Source organism: Triticum urartu, chromosome 5A, assembly GCF_056163025.1.
Source record: "Triticum urartu cultivar PI428250 chromosome 5A, HENAU_Tu73, whole genome shotgun sequence".
Classification (NCBI taxonomy): Eukaryota; Viridiplantae; Streptophyta; class Magnoliopsida; order Poales; family Poaceae; genus Triticum; species Triticum urartu.
Window position 1 is genome coordinate 391,863,831 of NC_141877.1, and position 27,660 is coordinate 391,891,490.

The following is a 27,660-nucleotide window of genomic DNA, read 5'->3' on the forward strand; positions in this document are numbered from 1 at the left end:
CAGCACGGCGAGAAGGTCTCCAACAACATCGCAGAATACGAAGGCCTCATAGTGGGCCTGAGGGCTGCGGCGGCTCTAGGGGTGAAGCGCCTCACCGTCAAAGGCGACTCGCAGCTCCTCGTCAATTTTTCCAACAAGGTGTACGAGCCGAAGGACGAGCACATGGAGGCCTACCTCGCGGAGGTGCGCAAGATGGAAAAGCAGTTCTCGGGCCTGGAGCTGCAGCACGTGCCCTGGGGCACCAACAAGGAAGCCGACGACATCGTCAGGAGATCATCCAAGCGGCAATCGCAAGAGCCCAGTGTCTTCGAAGAGCAGCTCTTCAAGCCATCAGCTTTGCCACCTCTTTCAAGCATGACTCAGCCTCGGGAGGAACTCCCACAGCCCCTGGCCACAGGAGCCCCAACCTGTGGCCCGACCTCAGGAGCTCGGCTGCTCTTGGCGCTTGAGCCCCAGGAGGAGTGCTGCATCAAGGAATTCAAGGAGTACCTGATGCACGGGACGCTGCCGGAGAAGGAAGAGGATGCGGAGCGCGTGGCCCGGCAGGCCACGGCATACTGTATCCAAGACGGCGAGTTATACAGGAAACGACCGAACGATGTCACGCTGTGCTGCATCTCCAGCGATCAAGGAAGGGAGTTGCTGATTGACATACACGGCGGTGATTGCGGGCATCACTCATCATCACGGACCCTCATCGGCAAGGTGTTCCGTAGTGGGTTCTATTGGCCTACAACACTCAACGACGCGACCGAGCTGGTGAAGGCGTGTGAAGCTTGCCAATTCCACGCCAAGCAAATCCATCAGCCTGCTCAGGGCCTCCAAACCATCCCGCTCACATGGCCGTTTGCGGTCTGGGGGTTGGACATCCTAGGCCCGTTTCCCCGGGCTCCAGGGGGCTACCGCTATCTCTACGTCGCCATCGACAAGTTCACCAAGTGGGCGGAGGTGGAAGCCGTCTGTACCATTCCAGCCGGCTCTGCTGTCAAGTTCATCAAGGGCCTCGTGAGCTGCTTCAGGGTCCCCAACCGCATCATCACAGATAACGGTTCGCAGTTTACTAGCAACCTCTTCAAAACCTACTGTGCTAACCTTGGAACACAGATCTGCTACGCTTCGGTGGCCCACCCCAGGAGTAACGGCTAGGCCGAGCACGCTAACGCGGAGGTCCTGAGGGGCCTCAAGACCAGGACTTTCAAGAAGAAGCTGGAGGCCTGCGGCAGGGGCTGTCTCGACGAGCTCCGGTCCGTGCTGTGGTCCATCCGAACCACCGCCACCAAGGCAACGGGCGAGACTCCATTCTTCCTCGTCTACGGAGCTGAAGCAGTCCTTCCTCATGAGGTCAAGCATCGCTCCGCATGGGTCCTAGCGTTCGATGAAACGCAGCAGGACGCCATGCGGGGGGTGGATCTTGTGCTGGGGGAGGAACGCCGTCGCGAAGCCGCATTGAGGGCAGCAAGGTACCAACAAGCGTTGCGGCGATACCACTGCCGCAACATCTGCTCCGGGACGCTCGAGGTGGGCGACCTCGTCCTGAGGCAGGTCCTCTCCAGGGAAGGGCTGCACAAGCTTTCGCCCATGTGGGAGGGCCCGTTCAGGGTCGTCCAAGTCTCCAGGCCGGGTGCAACACGCCTGGAGACACGGGACGTGATACCTATCCAGAACGCCTAGAACATCCAGCATCTCTGGAAGTTCTATCCATGAAGCAAGGCACAGAGCCTGAGAAGCAAGGCCCAGAGCCTGAGAAGAAAGGCCCAGAGCCTGTGAAGAAGGCCCGGTGCCTGTGAAGAATCGCCGCCCATGACACTCTCACGTAATAATGAGTGGGGCTGTACACGCCCCGGAGTCTCAGGAGCGCCGGCCTCAGGCCCCTGGGCTCCCTCCCACGCCTAGTGGACAACACTTAGCTCTGCACTGGTGAGAAGACTTGAAGACTAGATTAGGTGTCGGACGCGGCTTTTCATTTGCTTTGCGTAGTTGACTCGCTTTTCCTCAATCAAAGTTTGCCTTTGGCGTTCCTTGCCGATTTGATTCCCTCGCCTCTCACTGCGTTTTTCCGGCTCGAATTTTCTCGTGTTCTCTCTATCTCGCATGCCTTGCGAGGGGGCTAGGCAGGCGCCCTCGCGAGCATTGTTCCTTCTTTCTGCCTTCTCGCAAGCCACCCTCGTTCGAGCCCAGAAACTAGTGCACCTCTCCTAGTCTATGTCCCTCGGGTACCGCGACACAAAGCTCCAGGTCGGGGCCAGGATGAATGGCAAATCTTTTAACGCACTTCCTAACGAGTTTTTCGCAGTTCCTGAGCGAATGCAGGCCACCGAGGCAAGATGAATGCGAGGAAATAAACGCTTCGCGAGGAAGAGGACGTCCTGAGTATACCAGGTTAAGTTATCTTTGCGCAAAATAATGACACAACACGAGAACAGAACGCATACTGATATATCCAAGGAACCATAGTTCGATACACGCCCCCCGGGCCCATGTTGGTTTCATTCTTGATGCAGGAAAAGAGCAAAACAAAAGTAGTGTTGCAGCGATCCGCGAGGACAGGCACCTAGCACTACCCCGAGCCTAGCCAGATCCTCCCTCACGCTTCACGGAGGTGCGGCGACGAGATGACCCACCGCCGCCTTCAAGACTGGTGCGGCGGCGTGGCGGCTGGGCACAGCCGCCACTGCTGGAGCTGTAGCCGGAGGAAGAGCCATCGTAGCTGGACGAGACACGATCGCCGACGAGGGCGGGCTCGCCCTCGTCCTCGTCGCGACCATCCCCAAGGCCGAGTACCTCCTCATCATCGTTCGCCTCAGGGCAGCACCCGACGCGGTGACCATCTTCCCCAAACACCCTCACATAAAGGGTCGACCCACCATCGTACCTGAAGTGGAGGGTGCACCGCCTGCCCAGGCCGCGTGCACGGGCGAATGTCTGCCAGCCGCGGGCCAGGGCTATGTTGCCCACAGCGGAAATCTCGACCGCAACCCAAGAGGCCTTGCTGCAGCAGCCATCTGCCTGCAGCCAGAGTCTGCTTGGACCAGAGGCCGGCAGTTCGCCGGCGAAGAAGCGCAGGAGTTGGAGCCAGTTGCCAGCCGGGTTCTCTGACCAGACGACGAACTCCGGCGACACCTCCGCCGTGTGGAAGCGCAGATGAGGAGGCCGCGCCACCATGGCACGCCTCCCCTCATCAACTAGACCGCCATGGCTGGGATGACCCACTCCGCGTGCCGTGATGCTGTCTCGACAATGGGCCACGATGGGGGTCGCGACATGTTTACGCGGGCGGCCACGGCTGCGCTTGGGCGCCAAGGAGCCGGGTCCCTCACGAGGGGCTTTCCCCTTCTCGGCGACAGAGAACTTCCTTCATGGTGCCATGGGTGTCACTGCAAGTGATGGAGCAAGGAGGAAGGAGCAAGCAAGGAAGAGATGGGCAACGGGGGCTCCGCCCCCTCACCATTTATAGCAAGGGAAGGCCAACCGGCGTCTCCCACGATCGCAGGTAATGATGGTTTTGCTTGCATGTCGCAGGGACTTGACAAGTCGAGCAGTTGCCGAGGCAACATGGGGAAGCGGAGGCGCCCACGTCCAATCATCCACCACGCGTCAATCGAGGCCACATGCTTTGGGGGCCCGCGGCGCTCCGTACTAGGCCCTTGGCTTCGCTGCGAAGCCAAGCCCGAGAGCACCTTGGGCCCGGGGGCTACTGTCGGCGTCCTGGGAACGGGGGTCCCCAGACTTGCCTGCCTACGGCCCATGCCGTGACCAAGCCAGCAGGCCGTATGGCCCATCTTCACCAACAAAACATCCAAGACCCTCGTGAGGGTCCAAGCCTCGCGAGGCGGACGACGCAAGACCTCCTCGGGAGTATCCTAGCTAGGCAGGCTCACGAGGAGCGGAGATATCAAGGCGGGACAAACCTCACAAGACCCTCGTGACGTGAGCCATGACGCACGACACCAGGCGGGCGCCAGCGCGCGCAGCATCCTTGTTTCCTCTTTGGTGCTAAGCAGGCCAGCGCAGGCGAAGAGTACCGAGGCATCAGGCAAAGGTTGCTATATTGGTGCAACGAGACCAGGACCAGGAGGACGGCAAGACGGAGGTCATCGTGGAGCCCAAGACGGCGTCACCACGAGAGCTTTTGGCAGGTGAAGACCACCTTTGTCAGGATAGCTTGTACTAGCTGCCCCCCTTCAAATTGGCCCGCCATTGTTGGCTCCCTTCTCGCTCGATATTTGGGAAGAGGACCAGGGCCAATATAAATAGGACTAGCCACCACCTTAGCAAGGGATGGATCATTCAGACCATCCACACACACACAAGCTCACCAAGCTCAAGAACACCTCAACCTCAGGAGGCTGTTCTTCCCTTGTACTATTCATCATCAGCCCTAGAGGCAATCCACCACCACCATACTGGAGTAGGGTATTACACCACAATGGTGGCCCGAACCAGTATAAATCTGGTGTCTTTCTGTGTTGCGAGTTCATCGAGTTCGTCCGCGAGATCTTAGTGAGCTTAGGGCGTAGATCGGTGGGAGGAAAAGACTTCGCGCGCACTCAGTGTTCAAACCTTCAGGGTTTGCCGGAACCCCACATCCGACATTGCCGAAGTGAAAGCTTGGAAAAAAGCAGTGTTATGGTCGCCAACTTTTAGCCAAGTTGCTCTGGACTGTTGCCTCACTTGGATCTCTTCCAATTCCAGCAAATACTCGATTAGTTCAGATAATTCTCTTCTCTTTTCTTCATTCTCATCATCCATAGGCCCCACCATAACTCTCTCAAGATCTCGCTGTGCTTTACGCAGACGCTTTTTTGGCTTCTTGAGAACTCTTTGGTCCCAGTCGTGGAACTGGTTATGCATCTTATTCAGCTTGTCATAAATATTAGTCACAGATAGATCGGCTGTAACATCATTCCATGCCGCCGTCACCGTCTCCTCAAAACTCCTCTCCCTCAACCAGCATGCCTCGAAACTTTTCACTTGTACGTTATTCTGGCCGGCTGTTGGGTGTGTATAGAACACTGTATCCACAAGAAGAGGTCTGTGGTCAGAGTGGTTAAATTCCAAGTTCTGCAATGCCGCATTAGTAAACAAGCTCGCCCATGCATCATTCACCAGGCGTCTGTCTAGTTTTCCCTTATTCTTCCACGTGTCCATGTGAACGGGTCTCCGAGGAAGCCCATATCATGTAATCCACAGTCATCAATTGCTTCTTGGAAAGCATGCATATATTGTGCCGGACGTGGATTGCCTCCCTCCTTCTCATGAAGAAACTGGATTTCATTGAGGTCGCCAATCAAGAGCCATGGCAAATTCTGACTCTGGTGAAGTTGCCGCATACGTGACCAGGTGAGATGCTTATTCGCCCATCTAAACTCACCATACATCCCCGTCAAACGCCAAACCGGATTGTTATTATTATCCTCAATTATTACATCAATGAACATAGCATCTAGAGCAAGCCTACGTACATTGATATGATTATTCCAAAAAAGAACTAAACCACCACTTCTACCATTACTCGTGCACACAAGTTTCTGGTCCATCATCATCCTCCTCCTTAAACATTCTGCCAGATAGCTGTCAAGGTGGGTCTCCGACAAAAACACCATGTCAGGGGAACATCTTCGCTGGACATCCAGCAGGGCACGCACTATCGGGGCATTCCCAAGACCTCGGCAGTTCCACGATAATATTTTCATTGTGTCCGGTCATCCCCCTATCGGGAGGATGCCGATATCTCATTGGTTTGCTGCCCTGCCGAACTGTCTATTGCTTCTCCATCAACTCCTTTATACTTCTTTCTATTTGCATTCTTCTGAGGCATGCTTGCAGCCTCCAAAGTAATCCCTGGCATTGTTTGTCCTTCAAACTGATCAACTATTGCTGCCACATTTGATGTCTTAGCTATACTTGGGACCAAGGCCAAAGTGTTAGACCCGCCCGACAGTGCCTGTTGTGTATCAACTGATGTCCGCTTTCCCAGAACTTGAACCTGGCGCATGTCTTGGTCCTCCGTCTCCTATCCCGACCCTTGCCCCGGTTCCATATCAGTGGTCACCGGATTGTACAACGCGTTATGATGCCAACTCTGCATTGTATCCCTCCCCGCTGAAGCAAAAGGAGGGGCTCCTCGGCCACGTCCAGGGCCAAAAGGTGGTTCATCCCTCCCTCTTTCACCTCTCCCGCATCCCTACACCGCGACCTCTACCTCGGCCGCTTCCTCCGTCAACCAAAAGTAAATCACCCCACTCCAGCTTGGATACATCATGTTCCCTAGTGCCACACTCCTCATATCAATGTCCCATTAGACCACAGTTGCCACAGTAATCGGGTAGTTTCTCATGTTGAACTTGGTAGAAATCTTTTTGCCCATTCTTTGTAATTGAAACAAATTTGATGAGCTTCTTAGAAACTGTAAGCTCAACTCTGACCCTCATGAACTCCCCTACAAAGCCAACAGGTAGAGTTGTTTGAACCTCTAACACCCTGCCCATTCTCCGACACATACTTTGGTTGCTGCAGGAAACAAGTAGTTATCCGACAGTTTCAATATCCTTGCCCATACCACAAGCTTATCCAGCACCACCGATTCTGGCTTCGTGAACCCATCATATTCCTCTATCAGAACTCCCTGGTTCCTAAACAGCCATGGCCCCTTATGTATTGCCATGTTCCAGTCCCCAGACATCCGAACCGTACCGTGAACAGGTTGTCATCAACCCTGCGCCAGCGGACCTCCCTGGCTGGATTCCATGCCGATCTCATATCTGCATATAGGGCAGACGGGCTGAACCCCTTATCGGTGTGCACCTTGGCGACCGCAAGCCACTTGGTCTCTATATTTTCCTCCTTGAACTCATCTTCCCGGACAAAATTGTCCCTCCTCGTCTTCTTGAAGCTCCAAACGACTCAGGAGTTCTTCCACAGGCTCCTTCCCCCGGCGGGTTCTGCCTGGTTCCTCCTGCGTCGCCATGATGACCCCGATCGCAAAACCCTAACCCTAGACGGGCGAGGCTCCAAAAGCCAAAACCCACCTCAACCTTCCACGCGCGGCCTCCCAGGGATCAGATCCGAGGTAGGGGCGGAGAACGGGTGGGGATGATCGGCGATAAAAGGCATAAATAGACTCTCAACGGAGGCGCCGCCAGAGGACAACGAAACCCTAGGGGGAAAACTTTTCTCGTCTTGCGGCCACACTTCAACGTGTTGATGCCTCTATCCCTCTCCTTTTCTCCCTCCGGCGACCTCGTTGGCAGCAAGAAAAGTGGGGACCCTTCCATCTCATTTCCTTTTTCTTATGTTTTTTTCCTGAGGACGTCGACGAGATGATGGGGCAATGATGTGTTGGAATAAGATCTCTCCATCCTTTTTCTACCTCGACAAAGTCCAATCTGGCATCGTGAAGAGCCTGTAAGAGTCTTTGTCCCCAGATCTGTTGACTCCATTCAAATCTTGGCAGTTGATGTGTCTTTAGCTGTTGGTGTAGCGGCTACGACATCTTTTTTAGTGTTCTTTTGGTCCAATTTCTCCTCCCCTCTGAATTGGTGGCATTGAATGGCAAGTCTGCATTGCTAGTGGTGACGCCCAATCAATGTGTGCTTCAACGATTTCTATATCTCGTCTCAAGAGGCAAGTGACCATTTCGGCCTCCAAAGCCTAGTATGGGAAGGATATTCAGAGTTTCCCTTGCATCTACTGTTGGTTCAGTTTAATTTTTGATCTCTAGCAGGCTGTTACAATCAATGTCATTTTTATTTTTTACTGGTCATTCTACGTCTAGCCATCTGCCATTATATTGGCTATTGTTTTTCTTGATATTTAACAGATCTAAGATGCCCATTGAGTATCTTTTCTTTAGAAATAAGGCACTGTTGTTGGTTCTCCTTTCTCTTCCTTTTCACATTTTCATTATAACTATATATTTCTATTTTTATTTCTTTCAACGTTCACATATTCCATGTCACCACATGTCTCATCTGGTCTCCACATCATTAGGTATATCATAGAATAGCTAATAAGCCATCGCCATCATCATTTCTTTCCCAACAACAAATCATTCCCCTAAAGGCAGAAGGTCACCGTCCACTATGTGATAGCCTGGCTTATTAGGGATGATAGACTACTCATATCAATAAGGAATTCCTTCTTTTCCGGGAGCCCATTCAGAAAGAACTCCATAGTTAAGCGTGCTCAGCTTGGAGTAGTTTCAGGATGGGTGACCGACCAGGAAGTTGCTCCCGGATGCGCACGAGTGAGGACAAAGTGCGCAGAAACGACTAGTATTGATCCGTAGGGCCAGTCTAGATCCTGTCAGGAGTAACGATCATCGGCAGGTGTGTCCGGGGCGTTACAACTTGGTATCAGAGCCGACCCTCGCGGTTACACGGATGTTTGCGGACGGATGCACAGCCATGCTGTGCATGACGTTTATGACCCGTCGTGGCACACGGCATGGCACATGTGTCGGACTGGAAGCACATACATATATGCCAAGAGGGAACGTTCCTATGGCTCGACGAGGATGTCGGTTCCTCTAAGTGGAGGTGTATATGATAGCCTGGCTTATTAGGGATGATAGACTACTCATATCAATAAGGAATTCCTTCTTTCCCGGGAGCCCATTCGGAAAGAACTCCAGAGTTAAGCGTGCTCAGCTTGGAGTAGTTTCAGGATGGGTGACCGACCGGGAAGTTGCTCTCGGGTGCGCACGAGTGAGCACAAAGTGCGCAGAAAAAACTAGTATTGATCTGTGGGGCCAGTCTAGATCCCGCCAAGAGTAACGACCATTGGCGGGTGTGTCCGGAGCGCTAAAAAATCAGAAAGTAAATACACATGTATGCAATGTGGATGTGTGAAAAATTTCAGGATGAAATACCTTGAATTGCGAGATGCACAAAAAAATCATTGACTTTGAGTAGTACATATGCTAAAAAGCCTCAGATTTGTCTTTTTTGTTTAGCTCCCATTTTAACATATTTTGACCTGAAAATTTGCAAACGTACATTATGTATCTAGGTGTGTGTGTATTTGTTTTCAGAATTTTTTTAACTATTTTTTTTTGAATTTTGATGTCTTCAAATTAAGGCCTCCATGGAGCTCGGTCTCCGTTGAGCGTTTTCAACAAATTTATTACTATAAATTTGCACAACAAGATGCGGCTTATTAGCTAGTACTCCCTATGTTCCTTTTTACTATGGTTATTGGGTTCGTCTTAAGCAAAACTTTGTAAAATTATCAAAAAATATTAGCATCCACACTACGTAATAAATAGTTAAATACAATATGAAATTATACTCTATGATGGATCTAATGACATTTGGTTTGGTATTATGGATGTTAACACTTCTTCATATAAACTTGGTCAAATTTCAGAAATTTTCACCTAAGAAAAAATAATATGCATAGTAAAAAAGAGAACTCGGGAATGTATATTCAGTTCGGTGTCCGGGCTCATCGGCGCCCGGTGAACAATGAAATAATAAAAAGCAGAAAAATTCAAGAAAATATGTTTTTATGCAAAAACTGAATCGTGCAACATGTGTGCAAATTTCATGGCTAAATGACATTCTAGGAGCTCGTGGCAAAAATGACAAAATGAGCTCCGAACAGCGTTTTCAAAAGTTTCTCACGGGCCTAAAATTTATCTTTTTTGCTGAGAGCTACTGAAATGTCCAAACTCCATGAAATTCGGCACACACTTCATTCACATGAGTATCTCACATCACAATAAAAATCAGATTTTTTGAATTTGTTTACTACCCTTAACGATTTTACTGTTCACCCGACACGTGAAGATGCACCCAAGAGCTAAAATGCCGCTTCCATTGAGGAAGTATAATGGTTTTACCACATTTTGTATCTATGATGTACAACTCATGCTTGTCCGTTTGATGCGTGGTGGAGCCTACATTGAAGCATGATTTGTTGCTCAAAAAGTTAGTACCACATCGGAGGAGGAAAAGAGAAAAGAGAAAAGAGAAAACATACTTATAATATGTTTTCTAGGGATTCTGCCTTGTGCTTTATTGATCGAAAGTGATTACAACGGGAATACATATAGAATCATGTGGTGCCCCAAGCTAAAGAAAGGTTGTATATTGCAAAAATGTGTGCCTCAAAATTGGTAGCTCTTTATGGTAAAAGGTGCAACTTTCTGTGATGCCCCGGTAATTAAGCTAGAGTAATCCCACATTGATGATGCCACGTCACCTTGGTTAATGTTGATAAACTCACGTCGGTTCAAAACCCAGTTCAAATTTCAAATTTAAAATAAAGGTAAACATCAAAAGTTTTCAAACATTAAAACTAAAATGTTCGAGAGGTGACAAATAATGCATAGGTAATTATGGTGAAGAATCCACGTTTTTATAAAATATTTAGATGTCCTAAAACCAATAATTAAATGCCTTTTATAATATATAAAATGCTAAACTATTTTGTTTGTGGTGCCCAAGTTATTATGCCATTAGAATATGTAGTAATACTATTTTAGGAACTAATTTATTATTTCCAAAAAACTATAATAAATAGAAAATAAAATATAACAAAAAAGGAAAATAAATAAAAGCAAAAACAAGACAAACAAACAAAAAACAAAAGACCCCCGCCGGGCCTCTTGGCCCAGCTGGCCACCCACACAGCCCAGCCGGCCCACCCCGGCTAGATAACCCCACTCCCACACCCAAACCCTAGCGCACACCCCCCACTCCCTTCTCATCGTCTCACTCCCCCTCTGCCTCCCCCCTCGATCCAGATGGGAGCGGGGCATTGAGGTCATCGCCCCGCCACCGCTCTGACCCCCGGCGACGGTGCCGCCTCGCCGGACCACCACCTCGCCCTTGCTGCTACCTCTTGAGCAAGCGTTGGTTTTCCCTTGAAGAGGAAAGGGTGATGCAGCAAATCAGCGTAAGTATTTCCCTTAGTTTTTGAGAAGCAAGGTATCAATCCAGTAGGAGACCACATGCGAGTCACCTCGTACCTACACAAATAAATAAGAACCTCGCAACCTACGCGATAAAGGGGTTGTCAATCCCTTCACGGCCACTTGTAAGAGTGAGATCTGATAGAGATAATAATAATAAGATAAATATTTTTGGTATTTTTATGATATAAATTGAAAGTAAAGATTGCAAAATAAAATAGATTGGAAACTTGTATGATGGAAAATAGACCCGGGGGCCATAGGTTTCACTAGTGGCTTTTCTCAAGAAAGCATAAGTATTACGATGGGTGAATGAATTACTGTCGAGCAATTGATACAATTGAGGATATTTATGAGAATATCTAGGTATGATCATGTATATAGGCACCACGTCCGTGACAAGTAGACCGACTCCTGCCTGCATCTACTACTATTACTCCACACATCGACCGCTATCCAGCATGCATCTAGAGTATTAAGTTCTAAGAACGGATTAACACTTTAAGCAAGATGACATGATGTAGAGGGATGAACTCATGCAATATGATATAAACCCCATATTTTTATCCTCGATGGCAACAATACAATATGTGTCGTTTCCCCTACTATCACTGGGATCGAGCACCGCAAGATTGAACCCGAAGCTAAGCACTTCTCCCATTGCAAGAAAGATCAATCTAGTAGGCCAAACCAAACTGATAATTCGAAGAGACTTGCAAAGATAACCAATCATACATAAAAGAATTCAGAGAAGATTCAAATATTGTTCATAGATAATCTTGATCATAAGCCCACAATTCATCGGATCTTGACAAACACACCGCAAAAGAAGATTACATCGAATAGATCTCGAAGAGAATCGAGGAGAACTTTGTATTGAGATCAAAAGAGAGAGAAGAAGCCATCTAGCTAATAACTATGGACCCGAAGGTCTGAGGTAAACTACTCACACATCATCGGAGAGGCTATGGTGTTGATGTAGAAGCCCTCCGTGATCAATGCCCCCTCCGACGGAGCGATGGAAAAGGCCCCAAGATGGGATCTCACGTGTACAGAAGGTTGCGGCGGTGGAATTAGGTTTTCGTGGTGCCCTCTGATGTTTTTAGGGTACGTAGGTATATATAGGAGGAAGAAGTAGGTCGGTGGAGCCACGAGGGGCCCGCGAGGGTGGAGGGCTCGCCCAGGGGGGTAGCCGTGCCCCCTGCCTCATGGCTTCCTCGGTGGTTGCTTGACGTCCACTCCAAGTCCTCTGGAGAACATTTGTTCCAAAAATCATGCTCTCGAAGGTTTCATTCCGTTTGGACTCCGTTTGATATTCTTTTTCTGCGAAACACTGAAATAGGCAAAAAAACAGCAATTTGGGCAGGGCCTCCGGTTAATAGGTTAGTCCCAAAAATAATATAAAAGTGTATAAATAAGCCCATTAAACATCCAAAACAGAATATATAATAGCATGGAACAATAAAAAATTATAGATACGTTGGAGACGTATCAAGCATCCCCAAGCTTAATTCCTGCTCGTCCTCGAGTAGGTAAATGATAAAAAACAGAATTTGTGATGTGGAATGCTTCCTAACATATTTCTCAATGTAATTTTCTTTATTGTGGCATGAATGTTCAGATCCGAAAGATTCAAGATAAAAGTTTAATATTGGCATAAAAATAATAATACTTCAAGCATACTAACTAAGCAATCATGTCTTCTCAAAATAACATGGCCAAAGAAAGTTATACCTACAAAATCATATAGTCTGTCTATGCTATATCTTCATCACACAAAATATTAAATCATGCACAACCCCGATGACAAGCCAAGCAATTGTTTCATACTTTTGATGTTCTCAAACTTTTTCAACTTTCACGCAATATATGAGCGTGAGCCATGGACATAGCACTATAGGTGGAATAGAATGGTGGTTGTGGAGAAGACAAAAAGGAGAAGATAGTCTCACATCAACTAGGCGTATCAACGGGCTATGGAGATGCCCATCAATAGATATCAACGTGAGTGAGTAGGGATTGCCATGCAATGGATGCACTAGAGCTATAAGTGTATGAAATCTCAACAAAAGAAACTAAGTGGGTGTGCATCCAACTTGCTTGCTCACGAAGACCTAGGGCAATTTGAGGAAGCCCATTGTCGGTGTCAAAACCGGCGGATCTCGGGTAGGGGGTCCCGAACTGTGCGTCTAAGGTGGATGGTAACAGGAGGCGGGGGACACAATGTTCACCCAAGTTTGGGCCCTCTCGATGGAGGTAATACCCTACTTCCTGCTTGATTGATCTTGATGATATGAGTATTACAAGAGTTGATCTACCGCGAGATCGGAGAGGCTAAACCGTAGAAGCTAGCCTATGACTCTGATTGTTGTTTTCGTCCTACGGACTAAACCCTCCGGTTTATATAGACACCGGAGGGGGTTAGGGTTACACAGAGTCGGTTACAAGGGAGGAGATCTACATATCCGAACGGCCAAGCTTGCCTTCCACGCAAAGGAGAGTCCCACCCGGACACGGGACGAAGTCTTCAATCTTGTATCTTCATAGTCCAACAGTCCGGCCAAGGGATATAGTCCGACTGTCCGAGGACCCCCTAATCCAGGACTCCCTCAGTAGCCCCTGAACCAGGCTTCAATGACGATGAGTCCGGCGCGCAGATTGTCTTCGGCATTGCAAGGTGGGTTCCTCCTCCGAATACTCCATAGAAGATTTTGAGCACAAGGATAGTGTCTGGCTCTCTAAAACAAATTCCACATACCACCGTAGAGAGTATAATATTTCCACAAATCTAATCTGCTGACAACTTTTCATCACGTGACATCACGCCCTGGCCTCAGTCATTATTCGAACTGTTTTTCCCAACCATCCATTGCACGTGTTGCGAGGCGGTTTTATTGGCACGTCTTGTCGAAGCAGAGATCGTGTCCCCTTATCATGGGATTCTCATCAATACGGGTGTGGTAACCCAATCGTGCTCGTTAGTACGACTCCTCGATTTTAGGCAAGTTCCAAACGGCCACGCGGAGGACGCTTGATATTCGCCCTCTTTATAAAGGGGCCAAAGCATGTCCTTTTCTTATCGCGCTCAATCCCTCCCTTCCCCCACCCCGAGTTCCAACACCCAAGGCTCAGGCGAAGCGCTTCGGACCTTCAATCATGTCTGGATCCAACCTTCAGGGCCGGTGGATGGCTTCCTCTGTCACGGAGGAGGACATCAAGAAGCTAAGGGAGGCCAGGTATCTGACTGCCGAAATCTCGCACAGGCTGCCTGCCCGAGGACAGGTCATCCCCACTCCCGAACCCAACGAGAGTGTCGTATTTGTCTCCCACTTCCTCCGAGGGCTAGTCTTTAGTCTTGATCCCTTCGTCAGAGGGCTCATGTTCTATTATGGGATTGACTTCCACGATCTAGCTCCAAATTCCATTCTTCACATCTCGTCGTTTATCGTCGTATGTGAGGCCTTCCTCCGCATCACCCCACACTTCAGCCTATGGATCAAGACCTTCAATGTGAAGCCGAAGATGATCAATGGGCGACACGCAGAATGCGGAGGTGCCACAATAAGCAAAGGCGTCGATGCCCCATGTCCAAAGGGTTCCTTCCCGGAGATATCCAACTTATGGCAGCGGGAGTGGTTTTACATCACAGCTCCCCGAAGTACTAAGTAGGTGGCTGCCCCCGCCTTCCGTTTGGCCCCCCACAACAACTGGCGTCATGGGTCAACAAGGGGCTAGACTGGGGGGCGGTTAATGACGTGCCGACATTGCAAGGTCACATCCGAGATCTCCTCAAGAGGGACGTCGGTCTCGTCAAAGTAATGCAAGTTATGCTAGTTCGTCGGGTCCTGTCGTGCCAGCGTCGATCTCTCCGTATGTGGGAGTTCAACCTGGAAGGACCGCGGACTATTCAGCAGTTTTTCGGTGGGAAACTCGAAGAGACGTATGGATTGTTCTTCGGATCATGAATAAAGTGTCCGGACAGCACCGAGGATGCGGGTCTCAACTGTAATCGTCCAGATACCCAGGTAAGTATTTCCACGACCGAAACACTGTCTTTTCATTTGTCATAACATAATCCTAAAAGAATTGCTCTTGGCGAGGACTGGGTAAGAAAGGCAAAGATGATCAGGTGTTCGGCCCCCCTTCCTGAGGGCTCGCCGGATCCTGTACTAGCCATGATGTTGGAGTACGCACCTTATCAAGTGCCCTCGGTGGAAGATAAAGGGAGAGATGAAGAAGCCGAAAGCAAGCTTCACGCATTACTCACCCAAACCGGGGGAATTAGTACCTCCATGAAGGAGGATAGTCGGGGGGAAGAATCTGAAATTCCCTCTCCCTAAGGAAGGAAAAGGACCGCTCTTGAAGACTTGGAAACAAGGGTTTCCAAACAAGAGAAGAAACCCTCGCCTGGGGGCCCTGGCCCGGAGGGCGTTCCTTCCGCACAGCGCCCGCAAGGGGATCAGCCCTTCATCGAGCTGTAGGTGAACCAAAGTACTTTTGGTAAATATATTTTGCTTTATCTCCGAGGATAATAACCGAGACATATATCTTGCAGCCCGGCTTGTATCCCTTCTCAGCAGAGTTCATCTTCGGGGGATCTTCTTCCGGAGATGATGGAGAGCGAAACGCCTCCCCCTACCTCCCCGCCTCCTGGGACGGACGACCTTGAGGTGTCATCATAGAGGGTTTCTCCTGATCTGCCAAGGCCAGAAGGTAACCCTTCGGCCACCCGCGGTCCAAAATATTCGTCTCCTATGGAGAGCAAGAAAAAGAGTCCGGGACAGTCCGGTGGGCAACCAGACGCACTGGTGAGCCTTTTGGAGAAAGCGGCTATTTCAGAGGAGCATCATACTTTAATGAGTATGGTGGTTGAGAGGATCTCATCCGCCACAAGTGGGTTGCATGAAGGTTTTACGAGCCTGCTAAGAGGCTTTGAGGTACGCAAAATAATATATAAATTTTTTTGACAGTACCGCATGCGCTAGGTGTGCTCTATACAGATAGTAATCCCTGAGACTCTGGTTGCTATCCAGGGGCAGCTAACAGAGGATCATAGTCCCAGGTAAATAATCCGGTGGCTTTCATGTGCAGACGACTGACGGTCCGGTGGCTGGCCGGACTACTGAGTTTGCCGGTTTGAGCCGGCAACTTGATGCGGCAGATGCCAACATTGCGCTTGTGAACAAGCGGCTTGACGAGGCACAGGGTATGTATTTTCAGGTGGTCAACAAATATTAAGAGGAGCATGATGCTAGTATCTATAATATGTTGTGACTGCAGATGGAGCTGCCGCCGTGGAGACCCTTCGGGCGGAACTTGCCCGAGCCAAGGAATAAGCCAGGAGGAGTGATGTGACCGCCCTAAAGGCGGCAAAAGACTTAAGAGCCGAACAGGCTCCTCATCGCAAAAGCGAAGATAAAATAGCCAAGATGGCTGATGAGCTGAAAGATGCCGCCGGCCGATATGAGCTTCTTGAAAAGGAAAGCCAAGCGAGAGCGGCTGACCTGAAGAAAGTCATGGAAGCAGCCAAGGAAACCCGTTTTGAAATCAGAGCGGCGAAGGAGGAGCTCCGTCAAGCCGGAGATATCACGGCTGGGAAGCCCTTTTTGTTGCGGACGAAGTTCGGAGATCCGAAGTATGCCCCTTTGGGTCAATTATGGAGTGCTGTAGATGCATATTCGGACTTGGCAATGAGTGCTGCTGATGCGACTGCATTTTTGAGAGATCAAAAAGATCACGAAGTGGAAAAGTTGTTCTGGTCGTAGTTCAGTGCTCCGACGCGTCCGCTGCTATTAAATGAGCAAATGGCCGAGTGGGCCGAGCTCCATAGGTTGTCCAGGCTTGCCATGAGGTCTGTCGTGGATCATCTTTGGCCGGAAGGACCAAGGACGAATAGTTATTTTAGTTTAGTGCAATGATTCCTTGGTGCTGTGCCTCATATCGATGTTGTAAAGAGGTCAGCGTGCATAGAGGGTGCACGGATGGCTCTTGCCCGTGTTAAGACATACTAGGCAGAGATGGATGCCACCGCTATTTCCAACCGGGGTCCGGCCGTAGGCCAGGTCTCGGCCAAGCACTATTTTGGAGAAGTCCTAGAAGGCGCTCGTTTAATACAGGCTCAGTGCTCGAAGAATATTATGTTCGAGTGACATGTATCCCAATTGCAAAAACAATGCTATTTGGATTATAAAGTCTATGTTTATACTTTTGCCTGAAAGTATTATGATGCCTCCTGTGCGGCCGTTTTATGTATGTATATAACCTGAAAGTTTGCAGTCGCCGGCTTCAGCCCCCACGCACATAATGCGGGGGTGTTCGGAAAAGCACGTATTCACACTTGATCCAACGTCTTGGTCCATGAAGGAGGTGATAGCGCGGTGAACAAGGCGATCGGACTATATTGCTTTAACACTTTCACTTAGCCATAGCAGTTTGGCAGTGGGGCTACTATATAGCCCCTGGTACCTCCGCGCTTATCCGAATACGGTGCACGTACATACATGACTGGGAAACCGGTCCTTCGTTAATGCAGAGGAATCGCGAAGATTCTGCTGAGTCATCGAGTGGTTGACCAGTCTCCCGCTATATCATGACAGTCAGTTTTCAGCTTTCTCTTCTAAGGTGCTCACCCAGATGAACCAGGGCACAATCGCAGTAGTTCTCCTGGTGCCACCTTAGCCGATAGAGTGGAACGTAAGGTAGAAAAACACGGGATTCGGGCAAACCCAACATTTGACCAAAGACATGATTCGGAGTTGATGCATGTAAGGCCAAACTCGCGACGCCGAACACTCCCTAAGGTATTCGGACTTTACAACATATACCGGGCTGAGCAAAGCCCTTGATAATGAACCCTGAATTTCCAGGTACGTGCATCAGTCTGACGTGATGAAAATGCCAATAACGTCAGTGATACGTCCATTTTGCATCATGCTTTTATATCGATATTTATTGCATTATGGATTGTTATTTCACTTTATGTCACAATATTTATGGCTATTCTCTCTTATTTTACAAGGTTTACATAAGGAGGGAGAATGCTGGCACCTAGAATTCTGGGCTGGAAAAGGAGCAAATATTAGAGACCTATTCTGTGCAACTCCAAAAGTCTCGAAACTCCACAGAACATCTTAAAATAAATAAAGAAAAATCCTCGCCAAAGATGAAGGCCAGGGGGCCCACACCCTGCTCACAAGGGTGGGGGGCGTGCCCCCCTCCTAGGGTGCGCCCCCTACCTCGTGGCCCCCCTGGTGGCTCTCCGACGTCCATCTTCTCCTATATGAAGTCTTTTGATGAGAAAAAATTAGGAAGGAACTTTTCGGGACGAGACTCCGCCACCACGAGGCGGAACCTTGGCGGATCCAATCTAGAGCTCCGGCAAAGCTGTTCTGCCGGGGAAACTTCCCTCCCGGAGGGGGAAATCATCACCATCGTCATCACCAACGCTCGTCTCATCGGGAGAGGGCAATCTCCATCAACATCTTCATTAGCACCATCTCATCTCCAAACCCTAGTTCATCTCTTGTATCCAATTCTTGTCTCAAAGTCCGGGATTGGTGCTAGTAGGTTGCTAGTAGTGTTGATTACTCCTTGTAGTTGATGCTAGTTGGTTTGTTTGGTGGAAGATCATATCTTCAGATCCTATATGCATATTATTACCCCTCTGATTATGAACATGAATATGCTTTGTGAGTAATTACATTTTTTCCTGAGGACAAGGGAGAAGTCTTGCTATTAGTAGTCATCTGAATTTGGTATTCGTTTGATATTTTGATAAGATGTATGTTGTCTAACCTCTAGTGGTGTTATGTGAACGTCGACTACATAACACTTCACCATTATTTGGGCCTAGAGGAAGGCATTGGGAAGTAATAAGTAGATGATGGGTTGCTAGAGTGACAGAAGCTTAAACCCTAGTTTATGCGTTGCTTCGTAAGGGGCTGATTTGGATCCACATGTTTCATGCTATGGTTAGGTTTACCTTAATACTTTTGTTGTAGTTGCGGATGCTTGCAATAGAGGTTAATCATAAGTGGGATGCTTGTTCAAGTACGAACAACACCCAAGCACCGGTCCAACCACATACCAAATTATCAAAGTATCGAACGCGAATCATATGAACGTGATGAAAACTAGCTTGACGATATTCCCATGTGTCCTCGGGAGCGCTTTTCCTTATATAAGAGTTTGTTCCGGCTTGTCCTTTGCTACAAAAAGGATTGGGCCACCTTGCTGCACTTTATTTACTTTTGTTACTTGTTGCTCGTTACAATTTACCTTATCACAAAACTATCTGTTACCACTTATTTCAGTACTTGCAGAGAATACCTTGCTGAAAACCACTTATCATTTCCGTCTTCTCCTCGTTGGGTTCGACACTCTTACTTATCGAAAGGACTACGATAGATCCCCTATACTTGTGGGTCATCAAGACTCTTTTCTGGCGCCGTTGCCGGGGAGTGTAGCGCCTTTGGTAGGTGGAATTTGGTAATGAAAAATTTATATAGTGTGCTGAAATTTACTGTCACTTGTTACTATGGAAAGTAATTCTCTGAGGGGCTTGTTCGGGGTATCTTCACCCCGTCCAGTAGAGCAAAGAGTTGCTCCTCAACCTACTGAACCTATTGAAAATGAATCTCCTTTTGAATTTCCTTCGGGTATGATGGAAAAACTGCTAGCTAACCCTTTTACAGGAGATGGAACAAAGCATCCTGATGAGCACTTAATATATGTGGATGAAGTTTGTGGATTATTTAAGCTTGCAGGTATACCCGATGATGTTGCTAAGAAGAAGTTCTTCCCTTTATCTTTGAAGGGAGACGCATTGATATGTTATAGGCTATGTGATGATATGAGATCGTGGTACTATAAAAGATCGAAATTGGAATTTCATCAAAAGTATTACCCTATGCATCTTGTTCATCGTGATCGCAATTATATATATATAATTTTTGGCCTCGCGAAGGAGAAAGCATCGCTCAAGCTTGGGGGAGGCTTAAATCAATGTTATATTCATGCCCCAATCATGAGCTCTCAAGAGAAATGATTATTCAAAATTTATATGCTTGGCTTTCTGATAACAATCGCACCATGCTTGATACTTCTTGTGCTGGCTCTTTTATGATGAAGACTATTGAATTCATATGGAATTTATTGGATAGAATTAAACGCAACTCTGAAGACTGGGACCTCGACGAAGGTAAAGAGTCAGGTATGGCACCTAAGTTTGATTGTGTTAAATCTTTTATGGACACCGATATTTTCCGTAAGTTTAGCACTAAATATGGACTTGACTCTGAGATAGTAGCTTCTTTCTGTGAATCTTTTGCTACTTATGTTGATCTCCCTAAGGATAAGTGGTTTAAATATCATCCTCCCATAGAAGTAAAAGTAGCTGCACCTATTAAAGTTGAAGAAAAGACTGTCACTTATAATGATCCTATTGTTCCTACTTCTTATGTTGAGAAACCACCTTTCCCTGTTAGCGTAAAGGATCATGCTAAGGCTTCAACTGTTGTTCGTAAAAGCAATATTAAAACTTATACACCACCTGAGCAAGTTAAAGTAGAACCTAATATTTCTATTGTTAAAGATCTCTTGTCTGATAATATTGATGGGCATGTTATTCAGTTCGAAGGTGAAACTGCTAGAATTGCTAAACCTTGTGCTAAAGATAAACATAGAACTGTGGTAGGCGTGCCTGTTATTTATATTAAAATAGGAGATCATTGTTATCATGGCTTATGTGATATGGGTGCTAGTGCTAGTGTTATACCTTATGACTTGTATAAAGAAATCAAGCATGAAATTGCACATGCTGAATTAGAAGATATTGATGTCACAATTAAACTTGCCAATAGAGATACTATTTCAGCGATGGGAATTGTTAGAGATGTTGAAGTCTTGTGTGGGAAAACTAAATATCCTGCTGATTTTCTTGTTCTCACTTCTCCGCAAGATAGCTTTTGTCTCATTATATTTGGTAGACCCTTCTTGAACACTGTTAATGCTAGGATAGATTGCAAAAAGAATGTTGTTACTATTGGCTTGGATGATATGGTTCATGAGTTTAATTTCTCTAAATTTAGTAAAAAACATCGTGAGGAAGAATTACCTAGTAAGGATGAGATTATTGATCTTGCTTCTATTGCCGTACCTCCTAGTGATCCTTTAGAACACTATTTGCTAGACCATGAAAATGATATGTTCATGAATGAAAGAAGGGAAATAGATGAAGTATTCTTTAAACAGTAACCTATTCTGCAACACAACTTGCCTGTTGAAATTTTAGGGGATCCTGCTCCACCCAAGGGTGATCCCGTGTTTGAACTGAAACCTTTGCCTGATAATCTTAAATATGCTTATCTTGATGAAAAGAAGATATATCCTGTTATTATTAGTGCTAAACTTTTAGAGCATGAAGAAGAAAGATTATTGAAAACTCTGAAGAAGCATCGTGCTGCTATTGCATATACTCTGGATGATCTTAAGGGCATTAGTCCAACTCTATGTCAACATAAAATAAATTTGGAAGCAGATGCCAAACTAGTTCCTGATCGTCAACGACATCTGAATCCTAAAATGAAAGAAGTGGTAAGAAAAGAAATACTCAAGCTTCTGGAGGCAGGTATAATTTATCCCGTTGCTGATAGTCAGTGGGTAAGTCCTGTCCATTGTGTCCCTAAGAAGGGAGGTATTACTGTTGTTCCTAATGATAAAGATGAATTGATTCCACAAAGAATTATCACAGGTAATAGGATGGTAACTGATTTCCGCAAATTAAATAAAGCTACTAAGAAAGATCATTACCCCTTACCTTTTATTGATCAAATGCTAGAAAGATTATGCAAACATACACATTGTTGCTTTCTAGATGGTTATTCTGGTTTCTCTCAAATACCTGTGTCGGCTAAAGATCAATCAAAGACTCCTTTTACATGCCCTTTTGGTACTTTTGCTTATAGACGTATGCCTTTTGGTTTATGTAATGCACATGCTACGTTTCAAAGATGCATGATGGCTATATTCTCTGACTTTTGTGAAAAGATTTGTGAGGTTTTCATGGACGACTTTTCCGTCTATGGTTCCTCTTTTGATGATTGCTTGAGCAATCTTGATTGATTTTTGCAGAGATGTGAAGAAACTAATCTTGTCTTGAATTGGGAAAAGTGCCACTTTATGGTTAATGAAGGTATTGTCTTGGGGCACAAAGTTTCTGAAAGAGGTATTGAAGTTGATAAAGCCAAGGTTGATGCTATTGAAAAGATGCCATGTCCCAAGGACATCAAAGGTATAAGAAGTTTCCTTGGTCATGCCGGTTTTTATAGGAGGTTCATTAATGACTTCTCAAAAATCTCTCGACCTCTGACTAATTTATTACAAAAAGATATACCATTTGTCTTTGATGATGATTGTGTAGAAGCATTTGAAATACTTAAGAAAGGATTAGTCTCTGCACCTGTTGTTCAGCCACCTGATTGGAATTTACCCTTTGAAATTATGTGTGATGCTAGTGATTATGCTGTAGGTGCTGTTCTAGGGCAAAGAGTTGATAAGAAATTAAATGTTATTCATTATGCTAGTAAGACTCTAGAAAATGCGCAAAGAAATTATGCTACTACTGAAAAAGAGCTTTTAGCAGTTGTATTTGCTTGTGATAAGTTCAGACCTTATATTGTTGATTCTAAAGTAACTATTCACACTGATCATGCTGCTATTAAATACCTTATGGAAAACAAAGATGCTAAACCTAGACTCATTAGATGGGTTCTCTTGCTACAAGAATTTGATTTGCATATTGTTGATAGAAAGGGAGCTGAGAACCCCGTTGCAGACAACTTGTCTAGGTTAGAGAATGTTCTTGATGACCCACTACCTATTAATGATAACTTTCCTGTTGAACAATTAAATGTTATAAGTACTTCTCGTAGTACTCCATGGTATGTTGATTATGCTAATTATATTGTTGCTAAGTTTATACCACCTAGCTTCACATACCAGCAAAAAAAGGTTTTCTATGACTTGAGACATTACTTTTGGGATGACCCACATCTTTATAAAGAAGGAGTAGATGGTGTTATTAGACGTTGTGTACCTGAGCATGAACAGGAACAGATCCTACACAAGTGTCATTCCGAGGCTTATGGAGGACACCACGCTGGAGATAGAACTGCACATAAGGTCTTGCAATCTGGTTTTTATTGGTCTACTCTCTTCAAGGATGCCCGTAAGTTTGTCTTGTCTTGTGATGAATGTCAAAGAATTGGTAATATTAGTAGACGTCAAGAAATGCCTATGAATTATTCACTTGTTATTGAACCGTTTGATGTTTGGGGCTTTGATTATATGGGACCTTTTCCTACCTCTAATGCATACACACATATTTTAGTTGCTGTTGATTACGTTACTAAGTGGGTAGAAGCTATTCCAACTAGTAGTGCTGAACATAACACTTCTATTAAAATGCTTAAAGAAGTTATTTTTCCGAGGTTTGGAGTCCCTAGATATTTAATGACTGATGGTGGTTCACACTTTATTCATGGTGCCTTCCGTAAAATGCTTGCTAAATATGATGTTAATCATAGAATTTCACCTCCTTATCACCCACAGTCTAGGTGTCAAGTAGAGTTGAGCAATAGAGAGCTCAAATTAATTTTGCAAAAGACTGTTAATAGGTCTAGAAAGAATTGGTCTAAGAAACTTGATGATGCATTATGGGCATATAGAACTGCATACAAAAATCCTATGGGTATGTCTCCGTATAAAATGGTTTATGGAAAAGCATGTCACTTACCTCTCGAACTAGAACATAAGGCATATTGGGCTATTAAAGAACTCAACTATGATTTTAAACTTGCCGATGAGAAGAGGTTATTTGATATTAAATCACTTGATGAATGGAGAACCCAGGCTTATGAAAATGCCAAGTTGTTTAAAGAAAAAGTTAAAAGATGGCATGACAAAAGGATACAAAAGTGTGAGTTTAATGTAGGTGATTATGTATTGCTATACAACTCTCATTTAAGATTTTTTACAGGTCATCGCCTCGCCACCGTCCTGACCCCGCCGCCGGTGCCGCCTCGCCGGACCGCCACCTCGCCCTTGCTGCTACCTCTTGAGCAAGCGTTGGTTTTCCCTTGAAGAGGAAAGGGTGATGCAGCAAAGCAGCGTAAGTATTTCCCTCAGTTTTTGAGAACCAAGGTATCAATCCAGTAGGAGACCACGTGCGAGTCACCTCGTACCTACACAAACAAATAAGAACCTCGCAACCTACGCGATAAAGGGGTTGTCAATCCCTTCACGGCCACTTGTAAGAGTGAGATCTGATAGAGATAATAATAATAAGATAAATATTTTTGGTATTTTTATGATATAAATTGAAAGTAAAGATTGCAAAATAAAATAGATTGGAAACTTGTATGATGGAAAATAGACCCGGGGGCCATAGGTTTCACTAGTGGCTTTTCTCAAGAAAGCATAAGTATTACGGTGGGTGAATGAATTACTGTCGAGCAATTGATAGAATTGAGGATATTTATGAGAATATCTAGGTATGATCATGTATATAGGCATCACGTCCGTGACAAGTAGACCGACTCCTGCCTGCATCTACTACTATTACTCCACACATCGACCGCTATCCAGCATGCATCTAGAGTATTAAGTTCTAAGAACGGAGTAACACTTTAAGCAAGATGACATGATGTAGAGGGATGAACTCATGCAATATGATATAAACCCCATCTTTTTATCCTCGATGGCAACAATACAATATGTGTCGTTTCCCCTACTGTCACTGGGATCGAGCACCGCAAGATTGATCCCGAAGCTAAGCACTTCTCCCATTGCAAGAAAGATCAATCTAGTAGGCCAAACCAAACTGATAATTCGAAGAGACTTGCAAAGATAACCAATCATACATAAAAGAATTCAGAGAAGATTCAAATATTGTTCATAGATAATCTTGATCATAAGCCCACAATTCATCGGATCTTGACAAACACACCGCAAAAGAAGATTACATCGAATAGATCTCGAAGAGAATCGAGGAGAACTTTGTATTGAGATCAAAAGAGAGAGAAGAAGCCATCTAGCTAATAACTATGGACCCGAAGGTCTGAGGTAAACTACTCACACATCATCGGAGAGGCTATGGTGTTGATGTAGAAGCCCTCCGTGATCAATGCCCCCTCCGACGGAGCGATGGAAAAGGCCCCAAGATGGGATCTCACGTGTACAGAAGGTTGCGGCGGTGGAATTAGGTTTTCGTGGTGCCCTCTGATGTTTTTAGGGTACGTAGGTATATATAGGAGGAAGAAGTAGGTCGGTGGAGCCACGAGGGGCCCGCGAGGGTGGAGGGCTCGCCCAGGGGGGTAGCCGTGCCCCCTGCCTCATGGCTTCCTCGGTGGTTGCTTGACGTCCACTCCAAGTCCTCTGGAGAACATTTGTTCCAAAAATCATGCTCTCGAAGGTTTCATTCCGTTTGGACTCCGTTTGATATTCTTTTTCTGCGAAACACTGAAATAGGCAAAAAAACAGCAATTTGGGCAGGGCCTCCGGTTAATAGGTTAGTCCCAAAAATAATATAAAAGTGTATAAATAAGCCCATTAAACATCCAAAACAGAATATATAATAGCATGGAACAATAAAAAATTATAGATACGTTGGAGACGTATCAAGCATCCCCAAGCTTAATTCCTGCTCGTCCTCGAGTAGGTAAATGATAAAAAACAGAATTTGTGATGTGGAATGCTTCCTAACATATTTCTCAATGTAATTTTCTTTATTGTGGCATGAATTTTCAGATCCGAAAGATTCAAGATAAAAGTTTAATATTGGCATAAAAATAATAATACTTCAAGCATACTAACTAAGCAATCATGTCTTCTCAAAATAACATGGCCAAAGAAAGTTATACCTACAAAATCATATAGTCTGTCTATGCTATATCTTCATCACACAAAATATTAAATCATGCACAATCCTGACAACAAGCCAAGCAATTGTTTCATACTTTTGATGTTCTCAAACTTTTTCAACTTTCACGCAATATATGAGCGTGAGCCATGGACATAGCACTATAGGTGGAATAGAATGGTGGTTGTGGAGAAGACAAAAAGGAGAAGATAGTCTCACATCAACTAGGCGTATCAACGGGCTATGGAGATGCCCATCAATAGATATCAACGTGAGTGAGTAGGGATTGCCATGCAATGGATGCACTAGAGCTATAAGTGTATGAAATCTCAACAAAAGAAACTAAGTGGGTGTGCATCCAACTTGCTTGCTCACGAAGACCTAGGGCAATTTGAGGAAGCCCATTGTCGGTGTCAAAACCGGCGGATCTCGGGTAGGGGGTCCCGAACTGTGCATCTAAGGTGGATGGTAACAGGAGGTGGGGGACACAGTGTTTACCCAGGTTTGGGCCCTCTCGATGGAGGTAATACCCTACTTCCTGCTTGATTGATCTTGATGATATGAGTATTACAAGAGTTGATCTACCACAAGATCAGAGAGGCTAAACCGTAGAAGCTAGCCTATGATTCTGATTGTTGTTTTCGTCCTACGGACTAAACCCTCCGGTTTATATAGACACCAGAGGGGGCTAGGGTTACACAGAGTCGGTTACAAGGGAGGAGATCTACATATCCGAACGGCCAAGCTTGCCTTCCAAGCAAAGGAGAGTCCCACCTGGACAAGGGACGAAGTCTTCAATCTTGTATATTCATAGTCCAACAGTCCGGCCAAGGGATATAGTCCGACTGTCGGAGGACCCCCTAATACAGGACTCCCTCAGTAGCCCTTGAACCAGGCTTCAATGACGATGAGTCCAGCGCGCAGATTGTCTTCGACATTGCAAGGCGGGTTCCTCCTCCGAATACTCCATAGAAGATTTTGAGCACAAGGATAGTGTCCGGCTCTGTAAAACAAATTCCACATACCACCGTAGAGAGTATACTATTTCCACAAATCTAATGTGCTGACAACTTTTCATCACGTGACATCACGCCCTGGCCTTGGTCATTGTTCGAACCGTTTTCCCCAACCATCCACTGCACGTGTTGCGAGGTGGTTTTATTGGCACGTCTTGTCGAAGCAGATAACGTATCCCCTTATCACGGGATTCTTATCAATACGGGTGTGGTAACCCAATCGTGCTCGTTAGTACGACTCCTCGATTTTAGGCAAGTTCCAAACGGCCACGCGGAGGACGCTTGATATTCGCCCTCTTTATAAAGGGGCCAAAGCATGTCCTTTTTTTATCGCGCTCAATCCCTCCCTTCCCCCACCCCGAGTTCCAACACCCAAGGCTCAGGCGAAGCGCTTCGGACCTTCAATCATGTCCGGATCCAACCTTCAGGGCCGGTGGATGGCTTCCTCTGTCACAGAGGAGGACATCAAGAAGCTAAGGGAGGCCAGGTATCTGACCGCCAAAATCTCGCACAGGCTGCCTGCCTGAGGACAGGTCATCCCCACTCCCGAACCCAACGAGAGTGTCGTATTTATCTCCCACTTCCTTCGAGGGCTAGTCTTTAGTCTTGATCCCTTCGTCAGAGGGCTCATGTTCTATTATGGGCTCGACTTCCACAATCTAGCTCCGGATTCCATTCTTCACATCTCGTCGTTTATCGTCGTATGTGAGGCCTTCCTCCGCATCACCCCACACTTCGGCCTATGGATCAAGACCTTCAATGTGAAGCCGAAGATGATCAATGGGCGACACGCAGAATGCGGAGGTGCCACA

At 46.3% G+C, this 27,660-nt stretch overlaps 1 pseudogene; it reads right to left on the bottom strand.

Annotated features, from left to right (window-relative positions):
• Window positions 1-4,554: 4,554 nt before the first annotated feature.
• Window positions 4,555-5,693, bottom strand: LOC147971543 (uncharacterized; annotated as a pseudogene).
• Window positions 5,694-27,660: the final 21,967 nt, after the last annotated feature.